Genomic DNA, 24,876 nt, shown 5'->3' on the forward strand with positions numbered 1-24,876 from the left:
TGCCCAACAATTTATTACATGCGCGCCGATAAAACAATACGGCGGATAGGGTGGCAAACTTCTAACTCACGATAATAACGGTGGTGGAAATATCATCGCGAAGCGAGTGACATGATTCCAGAATACTACAACTCTTCGAGCGTCGGAGTGAGGCTCGAGAATACTTATTTCGGGTGGCGGAAGCGTAAACGATACAAGTGACCAATATCCGGGATCGCGCAGGACTGACTGGGACTCCTCTAGGCGTCGGACGCGCTATCAAACTCTTCATCCAAGAGATCGCCTTCGTCAACATCTGGCCAAATCAACAAGCCAGGTGAGTACTATGAAAGTACTCGCAAGACAGTTCGGACATAAGGTATAACAAATGCAAACATGAAACACATGAACAAGTTAACCAGTGCGATCAGACATACAGATAATAAATACTGGGTGCCAAGCGAGGGTCTGAATGACGCCTCGAGCGGAAACTGCAGAATAGTAATGCGGGTGCCAAACGAGTGTCTGAAAGACTCCTCGAGAGGAAAATGCGGAATAATAATACAGGTGCCAAACGAGTGTCTGAAAGACTCCTCGAGCGGAAAATGCGGAGTAATAATACTGGTGCCAAACGAGTGTCTGAAAGACTCCTCGAGAGGAAAATGCGGAATAATAATACTGGTGCCAAACGAGTGTCTGAAAGACTCCTCGAGCGGAAAATGCGGAGTAATAATGCCACAGTCGGGCGTCGGGGCGACACCACATAAAGGGCTTATAACAGAAAGTAAAGGCAGTGCATGCCGCAGTCGAACGTCTGAGCGACATCACATAAAGGGCTTATATAGAAAGTGAGAAACGAGTACACGCCACAGTCGGACGTCTGCGCGACGTCTCATAAAGGGCTTATATTGTAACACAACAATACAACAGTTCGGGAATATAACTTGTCACAAGCACGAGACAAATATAATGTTAGTCCATCCACAGGAATAACAATGAAATGGAATTTACCACTTGAGCTTGTTCACTGGGGGCAAGTTTTTTCACACGGATAGATTTGGATATAAAGTCTACATTACTGATCATGGATACGATGATTTGGAAAGAATTGACTCTGCAGAGTTTGTACTTAACCACAGCCAACGGATTTCAGTAGTCACGGGGACTAGTTCCGTCTACGGTGTTCTGGAAGGAACACGTCTAACCAGTACACACCCAATTTAACCATCCGAAGCCAGGGATCACCCTCGGCAACATTCAGGAAAAACCCTGAGTCGGGGAGGCTACAACCTCGCGTAGCATGGGATCAAATTTCTATACGCGCGCTATAAGGGGGTGCCCCCCCTCTCGGTCCCAACCGGAAACACCCATGCCCCCTGACCGAATGACTGGCTTTAATCCTGGGCCAAGGTACCATCATCCCGGCCTCTCTGTTTGGTGTGTACACGGAAAGAGGTTACCAACTTACTAAACCGTATCCTGGCAATGAGACATGTGGTAGCACGGAAAGGGGAAGGGACGATAACACGGCTCCAACCATGTTAACGTCGGAAAAGTCGGATGACACAAGGCTGGCATGCTACAACAGTACCACCTTGCTGCCCCTCATGTCACCACATGATTAGGCCACCTCTCATCAGAGGTCATCGCAACTTTGGAACAGGCGGGAAAAGACCGATAACGTGGCTCCAACCACGTTAACGTCGAAGAAAGTCGGATGACGCAAGGCTGGCATGCTACAACAGTACCACCTTGCTGCCCTTCATGTCACCACATGATTAGGCCACCCCTCATCAGAGGTCATCGCAACTTTGGAACAACCGGGTCGTTACCTTACAAGCAACGAGGTATTTATCGACACTCACATGCCACGCACAAACTTTCACATGAACATGCAAAACATCTGCCATATCAAATGTTCAAACATGCTTGCCTGGTTCGGAGAAGTCGGAGTCTAGCTCGGCGAAGTTCGCGGCTCCGTCCCCTCTCCCGGAACCTACGGCAATCACGAAACGGGGTACTAACGTGAAAACCAACACATGCACAGAAACTTTGCCAAATATTTTTCAAATAAATCGCATAAAAAACTAGACAAAATTTGGAGATTGACAGAAAAAGAATCACTTAAAAATACCTTTTTATTAAAAAGTTATAAAGGTTTCTGTCCAGGGACTTATCTGTAATGAAACAGAAAAGTTCCAGGGTTTTAACTGAGAAAACAGAAAACGCTTCGGCTGGGAATGCGCAAGCGCAAAGAGAAAACGTATTTTGCCCGAAGGCGCCAACAGAAAACGGTTCTGGGAAATAAAACAGAGGCTGACACGCGGGGCCCGCATGTCAGGTTTGAAAGCTCGCCGGCGCCCGAAGACGGCGGTGGACGCCGGCGTCGAACCACGGCGAGTTAGGAGAAACGGAGGGTACCAAGAGCTTCAGTGTCTTCTTCCGCGTCGGTGGGTGGTGGACTCGTCCAACGGGGAGTACCACGTCGACGGCGACACTATCTCCGGCGGACGGCGGTTCGGGTGAGGTTGGGGAACTCCGGTGGAGGGCTGCAAAGTACGAATTGAGGCGCGGGTCAGAACGGGTGATGCAAGGAGAAGCTACTGGCACTAGAATGGAGGCTGCGGAGCACACACGGGGGCGAATCGGGTTGGATCCCGTGCCGGAGTCGAGGAAGGAGACCTCCTCGGGGCTCTTCCAGTGGCTAGGCGTGCTCTAGGGGAAGGGTAGGGCTGGTGGGTGCTCGAGTTGAAGCTCGGGGCCCCTATTTATAGGCAGATCGACGGGGTGGCCGTGAACGGAGAATCTCCGGCGAGCGATTACGGCGGAGCAGTGGGTTGGCAGAGGGTTTGAGCGGTCGAGCAGCATCAGTGGGTGTTACTGGACTCGATTTGCAGCTGAACGGGGTTGGCCTTGGCGTAATGGCGTCTGTCCACGGTGAGGTGACTGCACGGGCTCAACGGCGGCAGAGAGCACGCTCCGCGCCCTGGGGTTCACGACGAGAGCGGCAGCGCATTCGGGGGAGTGGACGGCCACGCGGCGGGCTCCGGTGGTTTGGGCGGCGCTGGGTGGAGTCGGCGGCGCCGTGTCTCCCGCTGGCGCCCGCAAAGCCGCCGCCGGCGTCGGTCACGGGGCGGCGCACCTTCTGCTGCTCGTCGCCGACGCCCGCAAGATGCCAGGCACTCGTGCGGTGCAGGAACGAGAGGGCGAGGACGAGGAGCAAGGCGACGCGATGGCACTGGCGAGATCGATGCCCGTCTCTGAAGAAAACGAAAGTGAGCACTGACTGAACTCTGAAGTTAACTGAACCTTAACAGTGACCAAGCAATGCAGGTGTTCGACAGTAGGTTTTGGTAAAGAGATAAATTTTTCTGGAGCTGTAACTTGGTGAGATGATCACTCAAAGCACCCAGGGGCTGCATGAATTTACTTGGAATTTTTGGAGAAAGTTTTGAATGAATTTCACCAAATTTGGCAAATCTGGTCCAAACTTGCAGCTGATGTAGTTTGAAATTTTTGAACTGGAGACCAGTGGATCTTCATGGTTCTAGGTTGAGGGTTCAAAGGACTAGGAGGGGAAAGAAGTTTGGTGGTAAAAGTCCAAACAGAAAATGGAGTTCCTTTGTAAATCTCCAAGAGGTAGAATAGAAGGCAGAAAAATATTTGAATGAAATTTGAATGGAAATAAATACATGGGGAGGTTCAACTTGCTGGATTTGATGCAAATCATGATCCAAAGGTGAGGGGAGGGTTAGGAGAGAGGATTTGCACTTATGTCATGGCAAGAAGGAATAGTTGGAAGTGGCAAAGGACTTTCCAAAAGCCATAGTGCAAAATTCAAGAAAAGGTTTTCAAAAGTTATTTTCCCAAATGAAAACCATTTTGTCTTGAGTCCAAAAGAAAAGCAAGAACCTCCAAGGTCAAAGGTAGATCTTGGGTGAATCCAAATAAAATTTTGCCATAAAGAAAAATATTTGAGAGTGAGAGTTCTCTTGAAGAAATTTTTTAAATCACTCCCCTCAAGTCAAATAAAAAAATCTTTTTGAAAAAGCCAAATAAAAACTTGGGTGTCACACGTAGTCGGTCTATATGGTTGTATTTTGGATGATGTATGAATAATATTTATGTATTGTGTGAAGTGGCGATTGTAAGCCAACTCTTTATCCCATTCTTGTTCATTACATGGGATTGTGTGAAGATGACCCTTCTTGCGACAAAACCACTATGCGGTTATGCCTCTAAGTCGTGCCTCGACACGTGGGAGATATAGCCGCATCGTGGGCGTTACAAGTTGGTAATCAGATACATCCCCGACTTAGGAGCCCCCTGCTTGATCGAATCGCTGACGTTGTTGAGTCTAGATTTAAAAAATGTTTTGAGTCTTAGGATTATATATATCGGAGAGTAGGATTCTTTTTACTCCTCAGTCCCTTCGTCGCTCTGGTGAGGTCTCCTGACGTAGAGTTTTGACTACTCTCTCCTCAAATTTCACTAAAAAAAATTTAGGATCACGCGGGTATCTTGGAATCGTTCCGATCGATTTGTGACGAGAACATTGTTCTTGGTGCCTCCTGTCATTTAGGGGTTGTGGCAGTGTCCTGGGGAGTTGAGCTCCGAGGTGTTGTCGTCACAATTTTATCGTTGCAGTTCTGGAATACCTGAGTTTCGCCGACATCAAAATCTCTTTTATGCAGTTGTTGGTGAGATCACCTCGATGCCACCCAGTACTGGGGAGGGAGTTCAGGAGTATTGCCATAACTTGTATAACGGATGTTTTTCGAAGGTTGAGGTAAATGATTTCCGAAGGTTTCTTGGTTATGTGTTGACGGATGGATACAGCTGGATCTAGGGATTGCTAGTTTGGGTGATATATATTTGTGTCCCCTGTATGCCCTACACCAGATTGCATAACCAGAAAGTTTCGGGAGTTTATAAGTGGGAATTCAAGTAGCCTTAGGATTTCTTTCCGACAGATGCATGATATGAGATTGGGGTTCGACGTCTAGTGGTCCGCCTGTATACGGTTGATTTTACAGTGGTCTCGTTGTGTCTTAAAGAGTCCATGGCTTTGCCGACTCGGGGACGCTTCGTATGTCATCTGCACAGCCTTGTACATGATGGTGCTGTACGATTGAGCCCGTGTGGGCCCCACCACGAAAACTTCGGACGAAATCTCTATCATATGTTTGTTCCGGCTTATTCTGCAAGCCAATACTTTGTTTTATTTTGTATTGTGGTATTCGAGTTGCTTCGAATTCTTATGTTCACTCCATATCTTTTTCAAGTGGCTTCTCAACTTATGGAAGTGTGATGATTTGCTACGGAATTCATTCGTTCATCTTCGTTCGAATGTTTATTGTGAAGACTATATGTTGCAATTTCTGTCTGTTGATTCTACTTATCTTTTGTCTATCGAGATGCTAACGGATGTCACCCTCTTCAGGATGGCTCCGCCATCGCGTCAGAATCCGGATCGCAATGAAGGGAGTCAAGCGAACCCTCCGCCACCACCTCCACCTCCGGAGGCATGGCAAGCAATCATGGCAGCCACCAACGCCAATGCTGAGATGATTCTGCAACTCTTGCAAGAACGTACTCAAGGGCAAGGCAATCAAGGCAATCAAGGTCAAGGCACCAATCAGTTTCACTTTGCCACTCTCAACCAGTTTCTCGCAAATCAGCCCAAGTCTTTCAGCTACTGTGCCGAGGCCACGGATGCCGATGATTGGCTCGTGGACATCAACAAGCATTTTGAATGTAGCAATGTCAGGCCTGAGGACTTTGTCAAGTTCGCTTCTTTCCAGCTCAAGGACCAAGCTGCTGATTGGTTTCAGCAATACAAAGATTCCAGAGGAGGTCGTGTGATCACTTGGACTGACTTCTGTCGGGACTTCAAAGCGCACCACATTCCACAAAGTGTTGTTGAGAGCAAGCGTGAGGAATTCCGCAATCTCAAGCAAGGAAACATGTCTGTGTATCAATACAACATTCAGTTTCAGAAACTTGCTCGCTTCGCTAAACAAGACGTTCCTGATGAGAAGAGCATGATCTATCACTTCAGAGGTGGCCTTAAAGAGGATCTGCAGTTAGCTCTCGTTCTTGTTGAGCCTACTCAGTTTGATCAATTCTACAATATGGCACTGAAGCAAGAGGCTGCTCAGCTCAAGTGTGAGGCTTCTAAGAAGAGAGTCAGAGATGCAGTTCAGTCTTCTTCTTCCTCACTTGTGACAGCTAAGCAACAGAAGTTCTGGTTGCCTCCTCCTCCTCCGTTTCGTCAGCCTTACCAGCAGAAGAACAAAGGTGGCCATGGTTCTTCAAACTCTTCCAACTCTGGCTATCAGAACAAGTCTCAGAATCAAGCTCCAAAGTCCAATGCTCCTTATCACCGTCCACTCTCAGAGGTGACTTGCAACAAATGTCAGCAGAAAGGTCACTATGCTAACAAGTGCTTCAACCAGAGGCGTCTTCCTCCTCCTCCTCCTGTCAGATCTTCCAGCAATGCAGTGGTCAAGCATAATCCAAAGTCTGCCAAGGTGAACATGATGAATGCAGCTCAAGCGGAGGAATCTACTGATGTGATAATGGGTAATCTCTCAGTTAATGATATTCCTGCAAAAGTTCTTTTTGATACTGGTGCATCGCTTTGTTTCATGTCAAGACCGTTCTTTGCCAAGCATGAATTGCATTTCCAAGGATTGCCTAGGCCGTTAGCAGTTGTCTCTCCGGGCAAATGCATGAATGCAAGTTCCATGGTTCCGAATGTTACCATCAAGATGGGCGACTATAGATTTCAGTCTTCTCCAATTGTTCTTGGTGACTCGGATATTGATCTTATTCTCGGGATGGACTGGCTTTCTAAGCACAAGGCTCAACTTGATTGTGCTGCCAGAGAAATTCAATTGACACACTCGTCTGAGGATGTGATTGTTTTTGCCGCTCGTGATGAAACCATTCGGTTTTTCTCTCTCAATGAGAAGGGCGAATTGGATGCCATCTCTCAAATTCCAGTCGTTTGCGAGTATCAAGATGTCTTTCCAGAAGAGCTTCCGGGTATGCCTCCGCACCGGCAAGTTGAGTTCGTTATCGAACTAGAGCCTGGCACTGTACCCGTTTGCAAGCGTCCATACAAGCTTGGACCAAACGAGCTGAAGGAATTGAAGAAGCAGCTCGATGAACAAGAACGTCTGGGTTTGATCAGACCGAGTTCTTCTCCATGGGGTTGTGGTGTTCTTTTTGTCAAGAAGAAGGATGGCACGGACCGACTTTGTGTCGACTACCGTCCATTAAACAAGAAGACAATCAAGAACAAGTATCCACTTCCCAACATCAATGAGCTATTTGAGCAACTCAAAGGTGCTAAAGTATTCTCGAAGCTTGACCTTCGTATGGGTTATCATCAGATTCGCATTCGTGAAGAAGATATTCCCAAGACAGCATTCAAACAAGCTTTGGTTCTTATGAATATACTGTCGTGTCTTTCGGCCTTGTCAATGCTCCTCCGGTGTTCTCTCGGATGATGAATTTCATCTTCAACCCCTATACCAATGAATTCGTTCTGGTGTATCTCGATGATATCTTGGTCTTCTCCAAGAATAAGCAGGATCATGCCAAACATTTGCGATTGGTGCTCGACAAGCTCAGAGAGTATCAATTCTATGCGAAGTTCTCCAAATGTGAGTTTTGGCTCAATTGAAGTTCTTTTCCTTGGTCACATCATCTCTGCCAAAGGCATCGCTGTTAACCCCGAGAAGGTGTCCGCAGTTCTGGATTGGGAACCTCCTCAAAATGTCAAGCAGCTCCGCAGTTTTCTGGTCTTGCAAGCTATTGCCGAAGATTCGTTGAGAATTTCTCCAAGATTGCAAAGCCTCTTTCCAACCTCCTACAGAAGCATGTGAAGTATGTCTGGTCTCCTGAGTGTGACGTTGCTTTCAACACTCTCAAACAGAAACTAGTCACAGCTCCTGTCTTGACTCCTCCTGATGAATCCAAGCCGTATGAAGTTTTCTGTGATGCTTCTCTCCAAGGTCTCGGTGCTGTGTTAATGCAAGAGAAGAAAGTTGTGGCTTATACCTCTCGGTCAGTTGAAGCCCAACGAGAAGAACTACCCCACTCACGATCTTGAGTTGGCGGCAGTTGTCCATGCATTGGTTACGTGGAGACATCTCTTGTTGGGAAGACAAGTGGACATTTTCACTGATCACAAGAGTCTCAAGTATATCTTCACTCAGCCCAACCTCAACCTCAGGCAGACTCGATGGGTCGAAATGATTCAAGAGTACAATCCGAGTATCGAATATACTCCAGGCAAAGCAAATGTCATTGCAGATGCTTTAAGCAGGAAAGCTTATTGCAACAGCTTAATTCTCAAGCCTTTCCAACCGGATCTTTGTGAAGCTTTCCGCAAGCTGAATCTCCAAGTTGTTCCTCAAGGCTTTCTTGCCAACCTCATAGTATCTCCTACTTTGGAAGATCAAATTCGTGAGGCACAACTCCTTGATGCCATGGTGAAGAAGGTGAAACGTGGTATCGACAAGGGTCTTTCCAAATACAAGTGCTATCGCATTGATGACAGAGACACTTTGTTCTTCGAGGACCGGATTGTGGTTCCGAAAGGTGATCTAAGGAAAGTCATAATGAACGAGGCGCACAATTCTCTCCTTTCCATTCATCCTGGAAGTACGAAGATGTATCATGACCTCAAGCAGTCGTATTGGTGGACTCGAATGAAGCGAGAAATTGCTCAATTCGTGAATGAATGTGATGTCTGCCGAAGAGTGAAAGCAGAACACCAACGACCAGCTGGTCTCCTCCAACCTCTTGCTATCCCAGAATGGAAGTTTGATCATATCGAAATGGACTTCGTGACTGGATTTCCAAAGTCCAAGCGCGGAAATGATGCTATCTTCGTTGTCATTGACAAGCTCTCTAAAGTGGCTCATTTCCTTCCTATCAAAGAATCCATCACAGCAGCTCAGCTGGCAGAGCTCTACACCTCCAGAATTGTCTCCTTGCACGGCATTCCACAATTGATTTCTTCTGATCGTGGAAGCATCTTCACCTCTAAGTTCTGGGACTCCTTCCAGAAGGCCATGGGCACAAATATTCGCTTCAGCACAGCTTTCCACCCTCAAACTAGTGGCCAAGTCGAGCGAGTCAATCAAATTCTTGAAGATATGCTCAGGGCTTGTGTCATTTCTTTTGGCATGAAATGGGAAGATTGTCTCCCATATGCTGAATTCTCCTACAACAACAGCTTCCAAGCGAGTTCGGGCAAGGCCCCATTCGAGATTCTCTATGGCAGAAAGTGCCGTACTCCTCTCAATTGGTCAGAGACTGGTGAACGCCAACTTCTTGGCAATGACTTAATCACTGAAGCTGAAGAAATGTGTAAAGTCATCCGTGATAATCTCAAAGCCGCGCAATCGCGTCAGAAGAGTTACTATGATAGTAAGCATCGTGATTTGGCTTTCGAGATCGGAGACCATGTCTACCTCCGCGTCTCTCCAATGAAAGGCACTCGTCGCTTCGGTATCAAAGGGAAGCTTGCCCCTAGATACGTGGGTCCTTTCAAGATCATTGGCAAAAGAGGCGACCTCGCCTATCAACTTGAGCTTCCTTCCAACTTCGCGAACGTGCACGATGTGTTCCACGTGTCACAGCTCCGCAAGTGCTTCAAGACGCCTGAGCGCACTATCGACTTCGAAGAGATTGACCTCCAAGAAGATTTGTCTTATCATGAGCACCCCGTTGCTATTCTTGAAGAAACTGAGCGCAAGACTCGCAACAAGTCTATCAAATTCCTGAAAGTGAAGTGGTCGCACCATTCCGACCGGGAAGCCACCTGGGAACGCGAGGACCATCTCCGTTCCGAATATCCGGAGTTCTTTCAGTCCTAGATCTCGGGACGAGATCCTCTCGTAGTGGTGGAGTGTTGTAACACCCCGCATGTAACTTGCCATATTTGTAACTCCGACTCTTGCCATTTCCGGCTATGTGATATGTTTTTCCCTCCGTTGTCGGGTTTTGTCTTTCGTTTTGTATTTTGTCATGTCATGCATTTTCATATCATGTCATCATGTGCATTGCATTCGCATACGTGTTCGTCTCATGCATCCGAGCATTTTCCCCGTTGTCCGTTTTCCAATCCGGCGCTCCTATCTCCTCCGGTGCACCCCTCTAGTTTTCTTTCGTGTGCGTGTGTCAAACTTTCTCGGAATGGACCGAGGCTTGTCAAGTGGTCTTAATATACCAACCGGAGACTACCGGTCAAGTTTCGTTCCATTCGGAGGTCGTTTGGTACTCCAACGGTTAACCGGGCCTCCGCAATGTCCATTTGAGTATCCAGCAAAAACCCCCTCCAAAACCAGCCCAAAGCCCACCAAACTCTCTTCCATGCTCTAGGTCGTTCGATCACGATCGTGTGGGCGAAAACCGCACCTCATTTGGAGTCTCCTAGCTCCCTCTACCTATTTATAAGTGGGCATCCCGAAAAACGGATTCGCAGACGAACCCTACCGTTTTTCCCACCGCGCCGCCGGACGCGTCCGTCCGCGCCGGACGACGTCCAACCGCCGCCGCCGCCGGCCCGCAGGCCCGTTTCCGGCCCCCGCGGCCCGAGCTGCGCCGCCGCCCGAGCCCGCGCCCGCACCGCGCCTCCGCCGCCTCTCCCGCCGCCGGCCGGCCCGCCGCCGCCACCATCACCGCCGGCCGCCGCCGCCGACACCGGCCCCGCGCCGCCGCCACGGCGCCCGTCCCCGCCGCCGCGCGCCCGCCGCCGGCCATCGCCGCCTCCGGTCCCCTCCGCCTCCGCCGCCCCACCGGCCTCGCCCACCGGCCTCGCCCTCCGGCCGTCGCCCCGCCGGTCCCCTCTCCCTCTCCGGCCGGCGAGCGCCCGAGCGAGCTCGAGCTCCTGTGCGATCCGATCTGGTAACTCCTCCCCGTTGACTTCCCTCGCTCCGTTTTTTTTCCAAGTCTGAGAATTCTATCCGCAAGTGCTCCTGTTCCCGATGCGATAACTTTGTGCATGTAGCTCCGATTCGCGCGTATGATATGTCAAATTGTTCGTCTCATGATGCTCTTCATTTTATTCAATTGCACCATTTTCATTAGAGGTCATCTTGATGCCCAAATCTTCGTTGGAAGAGGGCTAGTTGCTGTTAATCTCTGGTTCTTATCAGAACTTGGAGATTTGTCATTTTGTATCATTTATTCTGTGCATCTTTTGAGCATGAGCTCTACATGTGTTTTGAAGTATGCCATGCCATCTTTCCACTGGTATAGTCCATGTATTTTTGTGATCTTTGTGGTGACTAGCACAAGCATGCAAAGTAGGCCCCGTAATAATTCTGATTTCAGGGACTTGGTGATTTCGCTGTCTTTGTCTGCTGTAATTTTGTTACCATATAAACTTGATGCTACAGAGATATCCATGCATATTTTGGAGATGTTCAGTAAGGATGTTTTGTAGCTATAGTTGTATTTGATCCATTCCTGCAATATTTTGCAATTTTAGAGTAACATAGCATCATTCAATCTTGCTCTACTTTTGCTATAAAATATTTCTGGCAGTTTCTTAACATGAGGTGCATTTTTGCCAAGCTTATTGTAGTTGATCCATACATGATATGCAATTGTTCTTGCAATAGATAGCTTCATAAACATGCCATCTTGCTGTAGGTATGCTTGGTTTGTCATGCATTGCTCTGTAGTGAGTGCATCAAGCTCACAAAGAGGCCTACATATTAACATTTCTGCCATGCTCTGTTTTCTGCTAAGTCTGGAACCTGATAACGAAACTTGCTATGTTTACATGCTTGCCATCATTTCTTCTGGTCCTTTTTGGCTTATGGTCAGTAAGGTACTTTTGTCATGTGCATTTAGTAGAACACTACCATGCCTTGTTTTGCTATGTTAAGTTTCTGTAGCATGTTGATTTCGTGCTCTGAACATTGCTACCTGATGATGATTTCTGCCATGTCCAGTTTTTCACCAAGTCTGTGAACCTGTAATCTTTTGCACTTTTGCCATGCTTGTTTGAGCTTGATATGTTGTGAACTAGCCGTAGCTCAGTGTTCATCTTTTGTCAAGCATCTCCTGTAGATTACTGTCATGTGCTTTGTTGCTATGTTGGGGTGCTGTAGCATTGTTACTTGTTGCATTTTAAGCGCTATCTTGCTGTTAATCGCAGATTCGTGTCATTCTTGTTTTGCTTGCCATTTGCAAACCGTGCATCCGATTCCGGTGATCTTTATATCGATTTCGACCGAAATCATCTCATCTTTCCAGTGGCATGCTTGGTTTGCCAAGTTACTGCCATGTTCATCATTTTCCTTCCGGAGCACGCATATGCATCGCATATCATATCTTGCATATCATACATGTTTTGCATCATGTTGCTTGCGCATTTCTCGTTGTTGATTGTGGTTCCGTTTGTTTGTGTTCTTGTCTTGGGTAGAGCCGGGAGACAAGTTCGTGAACGAGGAACCTGTCGAGTACGCTTACGAGGATCAAGCTTTCGACAACTCTGAGAATCTTGCAGGCAAGATGACCACCCCTCGAAATCACTTCTATCTTTGCTATGCTAGTTGTTCGCTCTATTGCCATGCTCGCTACCTATCACTTGCTATATCATGTCTCCTATTTCAGCCATGTCAGCCCTAACCATCCTTTCCTAGCAAACCGTTGTTTGGCTATGTTACCGCTTTTGCTCAGCCCCTCTTATAGCGTTGCTAGTTGCAGGTGAAGTTGAAGTTTGTTCCATGTCGGAACATGGATATGTTGGGATATCACAATATCTCTTATTTAATTAATGCATCTATATATTTTGGTAAAGGGTGGAAGGCTCGGCCTTATGCCTGGTGTTTGTTCCACTCTTGCCGCCCTAGTTACTGTTATACCGGGATTATGTTCCTTGAGTTTGCGTTCCTTACACGGTCGGGTGATTTATGGGACCCCCTTGACAGTTTGCCTTGAATAAAACTCCTCCAGCAAGGCCCAACTTTGGTTTTACTATTTGCCGCCTAAGCCTTTTCCCCCGGGTTTTCGCGAGCCCGAGGGTCATCTTATTTTAACCCCCCCCGGGCCAGTGCTCCTTCGAGTGTTGGTCCGAACCGAGCAGCCTGCGGGGCCACCTCGGGGAAACTCGAGGTCTGGTTTACTCGTAGCTTGACTTATCCGGTGTGCCCTGAGAACGAGATATGTGCAGCTCCTATCGGGATTTGTCGGCACATTCGGGCGGCTTTGCTGGTCTTGTTTTACCATTGTCGAGATGTCTTGTAAACCGGGATTCCGAGACTGATCGGGTCTTTCCGGGAGAAGGTTTATCCTTCGTTGACCGTGAGAGCTTATGATGGGCTAAGTTGGGACACCCCTGCAGGGTATTATCTTTCGAAAGCCGTGCCCGCGGTTATGAGGCAGATGGGAATTTGTTAATGTCCGGTTGTAGATCACTTGTCACTTGACCCAATTAAAATACACCAAGTGCGTGTGTAACCGTGATGGTCTCTTCTCGGCGGAGTCCGGGAAGTGAACACGGTCTGTGTTATGTATGACGTAAGTAGGTGTTCAGGACCTCTTCTTGGTCATTGCTAGTTGACGACCGCTCCATTGCTTCTCTTCTCGCTCTCTTTTGCACAAGTTAGCCACCATACATGCTTTTGCCGCTGCAGCTCCACCTCTTTGCACCATTCCCCCCTTTAAGCTTAAATAGTCTTGATCTCGCGGGTGTGAGATTGCTGAGTCCCCGTGACTCACAGATACTTCCAACACCAGTTGCAGGTGCCGACGATGCCAGTGCAGATGATGGCGTCGATCTCAAGTGGGAGTTCGACGAGGAACGTGGTCGTTACTATGTGTCTTTTCCTGATGATCAGTAGTGGAGCCCAGTTGGGACGATCGGGGATCTAGCATTTGGGGTTGTCTTATTTTCATCTGGATTTTGACCGTAGTCGGTCTATATGGTTGTATTTTGGATGATGTATGAATAATATTTATGTATTGTGTGAAGTGGCGATTGTAAGCCAACTCTTTATCCCATTCTTGTTCATTACATGGGATTGTGTGAAGATGACCCTTCTTGCGACAAAATCACTATGCGGTTATGCCTCTAAGTCGTGCCTCGACACGTGGGAGATATAGCCGCATCGTGGGCGTTACAGTTTCCCACACTTATATTCTGTCTATGCTGCTTTGTCTTAAATAGATATGATTTGAACTGTCTCTATCTCGATTTAGCAACATAAACTAGAATGATATAGACCATACAGTGACCATACTAGATAGATATATGTTTGTTTCATGTTGTTATCCTGTCCACCTTACCACTGAACTGGTTTACCAAAATGAGTTTCATATACAACATGGTAAACCTGTGATGTGTATGTTTGTTTCTCTTTTAGAATGCGGATAAAATATTGGAGAAGAGTACCCCGTTATGCAATGGTAAAGGAAGTAATGCAGTTAAGGTTCAAGATAGTGATACATCCCTGTTGATCTCCAAGAAAGCTGATAAAAACTATATTGAAGACACTAAGACAACCCCAAAGTCCTGTCTTGATGTAGTGTTCGAGTTACTGGCCACTACTGCTGGCACCAGCTCTTCGAACTTGCTGCCTGAATCAGTTCGGCTTCTTGAGTTTCAAATTCAAGTTGAAAGACATCGATCAGATGTTCTGCAACAGGAAGCCGAAGGACCGAGGAAGTCCATGCAGAATTCAGATGTATACTTTCTGGTGCAACAACAAGCGCTGGAGGATTTAAGCGCCAAACAAGAGAAAGTTAATAAGCTTGCTAAGCGTCTTGCCAGCATTATGGGTACCCAGGATATTGTTTCTTGAGCTCTTCTGAAGTGGTTTCCGTTCTGGACTTGTTTTGCGACGGAGTTTATTTGCACTGGTCACCAACTTTAACAACCAGTGTATGTGATATGCTGCTTTGTTCCCTATATTTGCATTGGTGGCGAACCTTGATGCCTAGTGGATGTAATATGCGTAATAGCCATGATATCCTAGCGTAAGTTGCTTGCTTATTTATTTCCTTGTCGTCTTGTTTATTTGTTTGCTTCTAGTCAGTGCAGTTCTTTTTCCGCGGTTTGCTAGTGGCCGCAATAACCTATTTTTTAAAACTAGGCCACAATAACCATGGGCTACATATTTACTGTAGTTACCATGGGCCTCCTACGGGTCGTAGAAACCATGGGCCTTCTACGGGCCGTATGATCGATTGGCCAAACATGGGCCAATAATGGACCGCATTATGGGCCGTAAACGGGCTAGAGTTGGAATCGTCCGTTCATGGGCCGACCATAATGGGTCGTCGTTAATCGGCCGTATTTGATGACGCTATGAAAACAGCCCAACGGATTAATGGTCCACAAACGGGCTGACTATAACCACGGGCTGAACTTGGCCCACAAGCAGAAAAGGCCAGTAACGAGCCGTAAGTAACCGAATGCTGGAAATGAGCCCAAGAATAAATGGGCCCTGAGAAGGCCGAAAGATAACACGGGCTAGAAACGGCCCAATGGAATAATGGGACATTAATGGGTATAAAGTGATACACTGTTCATTACGGGCCAGTTTCACCACCGGCCATTAATGGGCCAAGAGTTACAAAGGGCCTCATATGGCTGAAAGACGTCATGGGCCATACATGGGCCAGAAGTTACAATGGGCTGGAATCATATTGGACGGCCCAGATGACGCTACGGGGCCTAATTCGGATAGGCCATAACGGGTTGTGACTTAGCGGGTTGTAAATGGGCTATATGCGAACAAGCTGTTAACATGCTTTCCGTGGGCCAGCCCGCTACCTTTTGACCAAGTCAAACGGGCCAGCCTTTTCACCAGAATGGGCCTCTATTGGGCCGTGCCACGTGTCGACGTATCATAGGCGCCTTCGGTCCAATGAGTGGATGACATATGTCCCAACGGTGAGCCGACACGTGGTTCCTCTGGCCATTGAGAATTTTACATGTGGGAAATCCCCATTGGTCCGGGCTGTTAACGGGTTATCAGATCCAAACCGGAACCCAATAGCTTAAGAGCGACCCGTTACGGTGGATGCCACGTGTCGGTTACCCTTGACGAAAGCAACTCTATCACGCGCGATTTATCGTCATGGAAGTGGACATTTCCGTGATGATAATTTTGGTAATGTCATGGAACACTTCTGCGACATCTATTAGTGATCGAAACAAAGTACTACACGCATGCTCCTAGGGGGGTAGATTGGTTGGAAAAGACCATCGCTCATCCCCGACCGCCACTCATAAGGAAGACAATTAATAAATAGATCATGCTCCGACTTGAATCACATAACAGTTCACCATACGTGCATGCTATGGGAATCACAAACTTTAACACAAGTATTTCTACCAATCCACAATTACTCACTAGCACGACTCTAATATCACCATCTTTATATCTCAAAACAATCATAAGGAATCAAACTTCACATAGTATTCAATGCACTTTATATGAATGTTTTTATTATATCCCTCTTGGATGGCCATCATATTAGGACTAAATTCATACCCTAAGCAAATTATCATGTTGTTTAGAGACTCTCAAAATAATATAAGTGAAGCAAGCGAGTTCAACAATTTCTATCCAATAAAGCCACCACCGTGCTAAAAAAGATATAAGTGAAGCACTAGAGCAAAATTGCCTAGCTCAAAAGATATAAGTGGAGCACATATAGTATTCTAATAAATCACGATTCATACGTATACCTCTCAAAAGGTGTGTACAGAAAGGATGATTGTGGCAAACCAAAAAGCAAGGACTCATATCATACAAGACGCTCCAAGCAAAACACATATCATGTGGTGAATAAAAATATAGCCTCGAGTAAATTTACCAATAGACGAAGACGAAAGAGGGGATGTCTTCTGGGGCATCCCCAAGCTTAGGCTCTTGGTTGTCCTTGAATATTACCTTGGGAAGCCTTGGGCATCCCCAAGCTTAGGCTCTTGCCACTCCTTATTCCGTAGTCCATCAAATCTTTACCCAAAACTTGAAAACTTCACAACACAAAACTCAACACAAAACTCATGAGATCCGTTAGTATAAGAAAATAAAATCACCACTTTTGGTAATGTTGTGAACTCATTCTTTATTTATATTGGTGTAATATCTACCGTATTCCAACTTCTCCATGGTTCATACCCCCTGATACTACCCATAGCTTCATCAAAATAAGCAAACAACACATAGAAAACATAATCTATCAAAAACAGACCAGTCTATAGCAATCTATAAACTTCGAATACTTCTGTAACTCCAAAAATTCTAAAAAAATAGGACAACAGGGGAAATTTGTATATCAATCTTGTGCAAAAAGAATCAGTATTTTATTGCGCTTCTGTGAATTACTAAAATTATTTTATTGTGCGCAAAAGTTTCTGTTTTTCAGCAAGATCAAATCAACTATCACCGTAAGCCATCCCAAAGGTCTTACTTGGCACAGCCACTAATTAAAACACCAGAACACAATTACTACAAAGGTAATACTGTGTATTTTATTCAAGAATAGTAGCAAAACAAAAAAACACAAAAATAAAATTGGGTTGCCTCCCAACAAGCGCTATTGTTTATCGCCCCTAGCTAGGCATATTGCAATAGATCTAGGTATTGTTATCTTTGGTACGCACTTCCTCAATTGCATACTTACTACCTCTAGGAGATTCTTTGGTTTTATCAATAATAACACTCCTAGGCAGAAAATCAAGAAATTCACTAGTAGCAATCGGTTCCTTAATAATATTCAGAAAGTTGGGGTGAACACCTATCATCTTAAGATCTCCGTTTTCTTTGCTGGAAGAATCACCCTTATTTTTAGGAACATAAATAAACTTGGTAGTTTTAATAGGAGGAAGTTTTGGAGTAGTTTTAACAGCGGCAAAAGCGGAACCCATGTGGGTAATAATATCTTCTAATTTATCGATTCTAGAGGAATCTTGATCAATTCTCTCATTAACTATGGGTTCTTTTTCCTTAAAGGTCTTCAAAGTAACCCTACCTTCGTCCCAAGTTGAGTAATGTGATTATGGAACTTTTTATCCAAAATCTCAAATAGCTCTATGGTGGGAATTTTATTTTCAATGATATCAAGCCGTGGCATCACATGTTCCCAAGTTAAAACCGTTTCATTAACCATAAGTGGTGGAGATCCTACTAGATTTAGCATAGCATTGTAAGCATCCATAGTGTGACTACCCAATAAATTTCTCCCAGTAATGGTATCTAGCACATATCTATACCAAGTAGTCACACCCACATAAAAAATTTCGAAGAAGAACGGTAGTAGATTGCTTACGAGTAGATCTATTTTGAGCATTGAAAATTTTATACCAAGCATCTTTAAGACTTTCCCCACCCATTTGTTTAAAATTAATAACCTCGTTTTCCGGGGTATCGATTACGATATAGGAGCTAGCCATAAAAGCAAATCGAGTGATCTAGTCCCACGAACAAAGAAAAAGCAAACAAAAAGACGAACAGAAGAAGGGCGAGTAAAAAGGCAAATCTTTTTGTATTTTTCTAAAAATCGTTTTAGAAGTGGGGGGAGAGGAAAACGAGAGGCAAATGTCAAACAATGTAATGCAAGAGATGAGAGTTTATGATCGGTACTTGGTAGGCTTGATGTAGACCTCCCCAGCAGCGGCTCCAAAAATTCTTCCTGCTACTTCTTGAGCTTGCATTGGTTTTTCCCTTGAAGAGTAAAGGGTGATGCAGCAAAGTAGAGATAAGTATTTCCCTCAGTTAGAGAACCAAGGTATCAATCCAGTAGGAGGTACAAGCAAGTCCCCAATCTATGCACTTGCACAGACAATCAAACACTTGCACCCAACGCGATAAAGGGGTTGTCAATCCCTTCACGGTCAATTGCAAAGGTGAGATCTGATAGAGATAGATAAAATAAAAGGTAATTAAATATTTTGGGTTTTTTGGTTTATAGATATGAAAAACAAAATATTCCAAATAGTAGATCAAAAAGCAAATATGATGGAAAATAGACTCGGGGGCCATAGGTTTCACTAGAGGCTTCTCCCAAGAAGGCAAATAATACGGTGGGTGAACAAATTACCGTCAAGCAATTGATAGAAAAGCGCAAAGTTATGACGATATCCAAGGCAATGATTATGCATATAGGTATCACGTCCGTGTCAAGTAGACCGAAACGATTCTGCATCTACTACTATTACTCCACACATCGACCGCTATCCAGCATGCATCTAGAGTATTAAGTTCATAAAGAATGGAGTAATGCCTTAAGTAAGATGACATGATGTAGAGGGATAAAATCAAGCAATATGATGAAAACCCCACCTTTTTATCCTTGATGGCAACAATACAATACGTGCCTCGCTACCCCTACTATGTCACTGGGTGAGGACACCGCAAGATTGAACCCAAAACTAAGCACCTCTCCCATTGCAAGAAATACCAATCTAGTTGGCCAAACCAAACCTATAGTTTGAATAAACACAAAGATATCAAATCATGCATATAAGAATTCAGAGGAGATTCAAATAATATTCATGGATAATTTGATCATAAATCCACAATTCATCGGATCTCGACAAACACACGGCAAAAGAAGATTACATCGGACGGATCTCCAAGAACATCGAGGAGAACTTGGTATTGAGAATCAAAGAGAGAGAAGAAGCCATCTAGCTACTAGCTATGGACCCATAGGTCTGAGGTAAACTACTCACGCTTCATCGGAAGGTAATAGGGTTGATGTAGATGCCCCCCGTGATCGAATCCCACTCCGGCAGATTGCCGGAAAAGGCCCTAAGATGGGATCTCACGGGAATAGAAGGTTGCGGCGGTGGAAAAGTATTTGTGTGGCTCTCTCTAATGGTTCTGGAGTATATGTGAATATATAGGACAAGGAAGGAGGTAGGGGGTCTCCGAGGGGGTCACGAGCCCTAGGGGTGCCCCCTAGGGCGCGCCCTTGGCTTACCGCCTCCTTGAGGATCTTCTGACTTGGAGTCCATGTCCCGTAGGTGTCTTCTGGTCCAAGAAAAATCATCGCGAAAGTTTTATTCGTTTGGACTCCGTTTGATATTCCTTTTCTGCGAAACTCAAAAACAAGGAAAAACAGAAACTGGCACTAGGCTCTAGGTTAATAGGTTAGTCCCAAAAATAATATAAAATTGCATATTAATGCATATAAAACATCCAAAACAGATAATATAATAGCATGGAACGATAAAAAATTATAGATACGTTGGAGAATAATCATCTGCCTGGTTTGGGCCCTGGGCCGAGTGTGGCCCATTCTCCACCTATCTTGCCCATCCCAGCCCCCTCGGGCGGCCTCGGCCTGGCTTGTTTCGGATAGATATGGGTTCGTAAGGGTTCCCGCATCCAAAGCGGACGCGCGAAGGCTGCGCTTCCCCATCCGCACTTTCTTCAAATACACTCCTCCACCTTCCTTCTCCCTCTCGTTCGCGGCAATCCTCTCCATGGAGAAGTCGTGGGGCTCCTCCAGCGAGGAGGTCTCCGGTAACAAGCGCCATCGCGGGGGTCCGGCGGAGACGGCCGCAGATCTGGCATACGAGGCCGCGCTCCGGTCCAACCTCGAGACGGAGTAGGCGGCGCGCGAGCAGTTGGCTCGGGAGCTTGATGCCTGGGCCGCCGGGCCGGAGTGGCTGCAGCGCGATGAGCAGGCCCGTGCTATAGCGACTGTTGCCGAGGCGATGCTTCCACAGTCCTTGGATCTGGTGGTGGCGAGTTGTCGGCTCAGGCTGGTGGCTCATTGTTCGGTGCTATGGACCCCTAGGAGGCGGAGGCGGCGGGCAACGGGGCGGTCGCATCTTCTTCTATCCCCCGGCCTCCTCCTCCGAGCGGGTCGGTGGCTCCTTCACGGGCACCGGCTCACACGCCGGTGGCGGGCGCGGGCTATGCTGGTCGTCAGCTGATAACCCACAAGTATAGGGGATCGCAACAGTTTTCAAGGGTAGAGTATTCAACCCAAATTTATTGATTCGACACAAGGAGAGCCAAAGAACATTTGCAAGTATTAGCAGCTAAGTTGTCAATTCAACCACACCTGGAGATTAATTATCTGTAGCAAAGTGATCAGTAGCAAAGTAGTGTGATAGTTTTGATAGTAGTAGCAACAACAATAGTAAAGGTAACAGTGATAGCAATGATTTTGTAGCAAGTGCAATAGTAATAATAGCTGTGGCAACTTAGCAGAAACAATATAAGAGAAATTCGTAGGCATTGGATCGGTGAATTCGTTGGATGATATTTATCATATAACAGTCATAACTTAGGGTGATACGACACTAGCTCATGTTCATAAATATAATGTAGGCATGTATTCCGTAAATAGTCATACATGCTTATGGAAAGAACTTGCATCACATCTTTTGTCCTACCCTCCTGTGGCAGCGAGGTCTTGTTGGAAACTATGGGATATTAAGGCCTCCTTTTAATAGAGAACCGGAACAAAGCATTAACACATAGTGAATACATGAACTCCTCAAACTACGATCATCACCGGGAAGTGTCCCGACTTCTGTCACTCCGGGTTTGCCAGATCATAACACATAGTAGGTGACTATAACTTGCAAGATCGGATCTAGAACATAGAGTAATGGTGATAACATAAATGGTTCAGACCTAAAATCATGGCACCCGGGCCCAAAGTAACAAGCATTAAGCATGGCAAAGTCATAGCAACATCAACCTCAGAACATAATGGATACTAGGGATCAAGCCCTAACAAAACTTACTCGATTACATGATGAATCTCATCCAACTCCTCACCGACCAGTGAGCGTACGAAGGAATTACTCACTCCCGATGGGGAGCATCATGGAATTGGCAATGGAGAAGGGTTGGTGATGACGAATATCGAATATCCCCCTCCCCGGAGCCCCAAACGGACTCCAGATCTGGTCTCCCGATGAAGAACAGGAGGTGGCGGCGGTTCCGTCTCGTGAAACACGATAATTCTTTCTCCCCGATTTTTTCTCCAAATATGTGATTTAATAGTATCAGGGTTGAAGTTTGCGGGGCCACCAGGTGGGGACAACCCACCTGGGCGCGCCTGGAGGTGGGGCGCGCCCTGGTGGGTTTTGCCCACCCAGGTGCCCCCTCCGGTGCTTCTTGCCTCCAGAAATTATCTTTGTTTGTATAAAAATTCCATGCAAAGTTTCGTTCCAATCTGAGAACTTTTATTTCTGCACAAAAAACAACACCAAGGTAGTTTTGCTGAAAACATCATGAGTCCAGGTTAGTTTCATTCAAATCATGCAAATTAGAGTCCAAAACAAGAGGAAAAGCATTAGGAAAAGTAGATACGACAGAGACGTATCAACTCCACCAAGCTTAAACCTTTGCTTGTCCTCAAGCAATTCAGTTGATAAACTGAAAGTGAAAAATAAAAACTTTTACAAACTCTTTTGCTCTTGTTTACATAAATAAGCTTAAGTAGCACCCAGGTTTTCAGCCAAGATTATAACTAACCTTGTCAACAATAACTCTTAGGAATTATATTAACTCATATCAATAGCATAATCAACTAGCGAGCAATAATAAGATATCTCAAATAACAACACTTTGTCAAAGCACCATGATATAATATGACAATAGTGGTATCTTGCTAGCCCTTTTTGAGACCGCAAAACATAAATGAAGAGCACCTCCAAAGTTCAAGTAGCAACTAAACATTGTAATTCAAGGTAGAAAAGATCCAGTCATGATGCACCCAACATTAGCTACACACAACGCATGAGGATGATAATAGTGCTCTCAGGTTCTGGCGCTTATTTGAGAAGGTGATGACACAACATAAAAGTAAATAGATAGTCCCTCCGCAGAGGGAAACAGTGATTTGCAGAGGTGCCAGAGCTCAAGTTTTTAAAAAAAAGGTAAATAAAATTTTGAGAAATGCACCCTTCTTGTTTACTTCACGACCATTAGTTATCGGTATCTTCCATGCTAAACACATTAGTGGCGGTCCCCAAGCAATAAAAGTAAAGGTTTACTCCCCCTCCACCAACAATCACACTCCACGGCTTGTCCAAAACAACGGGTGTCGTCCATACCAACAACAGTCCTAGGGGAGTTTTGTTTAATTAATTGCAATTTGAATTTGGGACTAGGAATCCCTATTACCGCCCCTCTCGTGCAAGGACGAGTGAATAAACACTCATCTTGAGAATAACCCGCTTAGCATGGAAGATACTGACTACCTCCTGTCGCTCTATGAACAATCCAGGCACACAAAAAGGATATTTATTTGATGTTTTTAGATGTGGCACATGCAAATTTTCTGAGGACGGCAGGGTAATACTGATATAGGTAGGTATGATGGACTCATCTGGAATAACTTGGGTTTCATGGTTTTGATGCACAAGCATAAATCCCGCTTAGTACAGGTGAAGGATAGCAAATAGGTTGAGAAGCGGCCAACTAGAGAGCGAAAACGGTCATGAACATGCATTATGCATAAGTAACATTGGATACTAGCATGAGTAGGATATGAACACCATGAACATAAATATCATAGAGGCTATGTTAGTTTTGATTCAACTACATGCATGAACATGTGCCAAGTCAAGCCACTCGAACATTCAGAGGAGGATACCATATCATCATACTACATCACAATCATTTTAACGCGATGTTGACATCCAAGATAAATCATTATCCACTCCTAGCTACTTAAGCATGGCATGAGAAACTATAATCTCTAACAGTCATTGCAAACATGTTTGATCATAATAGGTTGAATCATGGGTACTAGGTTAAACATATTTACAAAAATAGAACAAGTCAAGTTCATACCCGTTTCTCTCTGCCACAACCAGTTCATCAAATATCGTCATTATTTCCTTTCACTTGCACGACCGAACGATATGAAAATAATCATAGTGCAAGAGTGTTGTGGACTAAGCTGGAATCTGCAAACATTTTATTCAAAGGGAGAAGACAAAGTAATATGGGCTCTTTGTTAGATCAACAATAATGCATATGAGATCCACTCAACATTTTCATCATGGTCTTCCCCTCGGTATGACTCAGTAAAATGGAAAAGAAATTCAGAGAAACACACTGAAATATTTTTGGAGTTTTTGTTTTTTCTTGAACAAGTAAGAAAGTCAAGGCAAAAGCAAGAAAAACTATTTGCACGGGAAAGCTCCCAACAAGTAAAAGAAGAACAAGGAAATCTTTTTGGTTTTTCTTTTTAGTACTACAAGTAATTAAACTAGGAAGAAAAACAAAAAAGAAATGGGAAATATTTTTGTATTTTCTCAAAGTTTTTCAAACACACAAGAAGAAGGCGAGAAAATAAATCTAGCATTGATAATACAATGAAAAAGTGTGGACACCGACAACTGGATTGAAATGTGTGAACATGAATATAATGTCGGTGGAAACACGTACTCCCCCAAGCTTAGGCTTTTGTCCTAACTTGGTAATCACCACTCGAAGAAGCCATCGGGTCCTCTGTTGAAATGCTGGGGAGCAAGCACCTAAGGGTTCCACTCCTGAGGCTCCTCCTCTGCCGCAGCGAGGTTGTTCCGGTAGGCGATAATATCCTCAGGCATGATCCTGTATCCGCCCCTGGCAATAGGATCAAACAAAGCGGGTGCAGGCAACGGAATAAATTCACGGGTAATCTCACTAAAAACCAAGTTATAAGGAACATCCATAGTGGCGTTCTCGCTATCAATAAAGTGGTGATGTGCCATAGCAGAACGATCTAGGTAAACCTTGGGTAAGGTATAATCATGCTGGCGTATCTGAACATTAAAGTGACTCACTAGGCGAGTAGCATAAATACCACCATGTATTTTACCCTTGGATCTGTTGATGTGGAGGTGACGTGCCACAATAGCTCCCAAGCTATAAGTGTTATCGCCGTAAA

The sequence above is a fragment of the Triticum aestivum genome, chromosome 3D, assembly GCF_018294505.1.
Source record: "Triticum aestivum cultivar Chinese Spring chromosome 3D, IWGSC CS RefSeq v2.1, whole genome shotgun sequence".
In the NCBI taxonomy this organism is placed as follows: Eukaryota; Viridiplantae; Streptophyta; class Magnoliopsida; order Poales; family Poaceae; genus Triticum; species Triticum aestivum.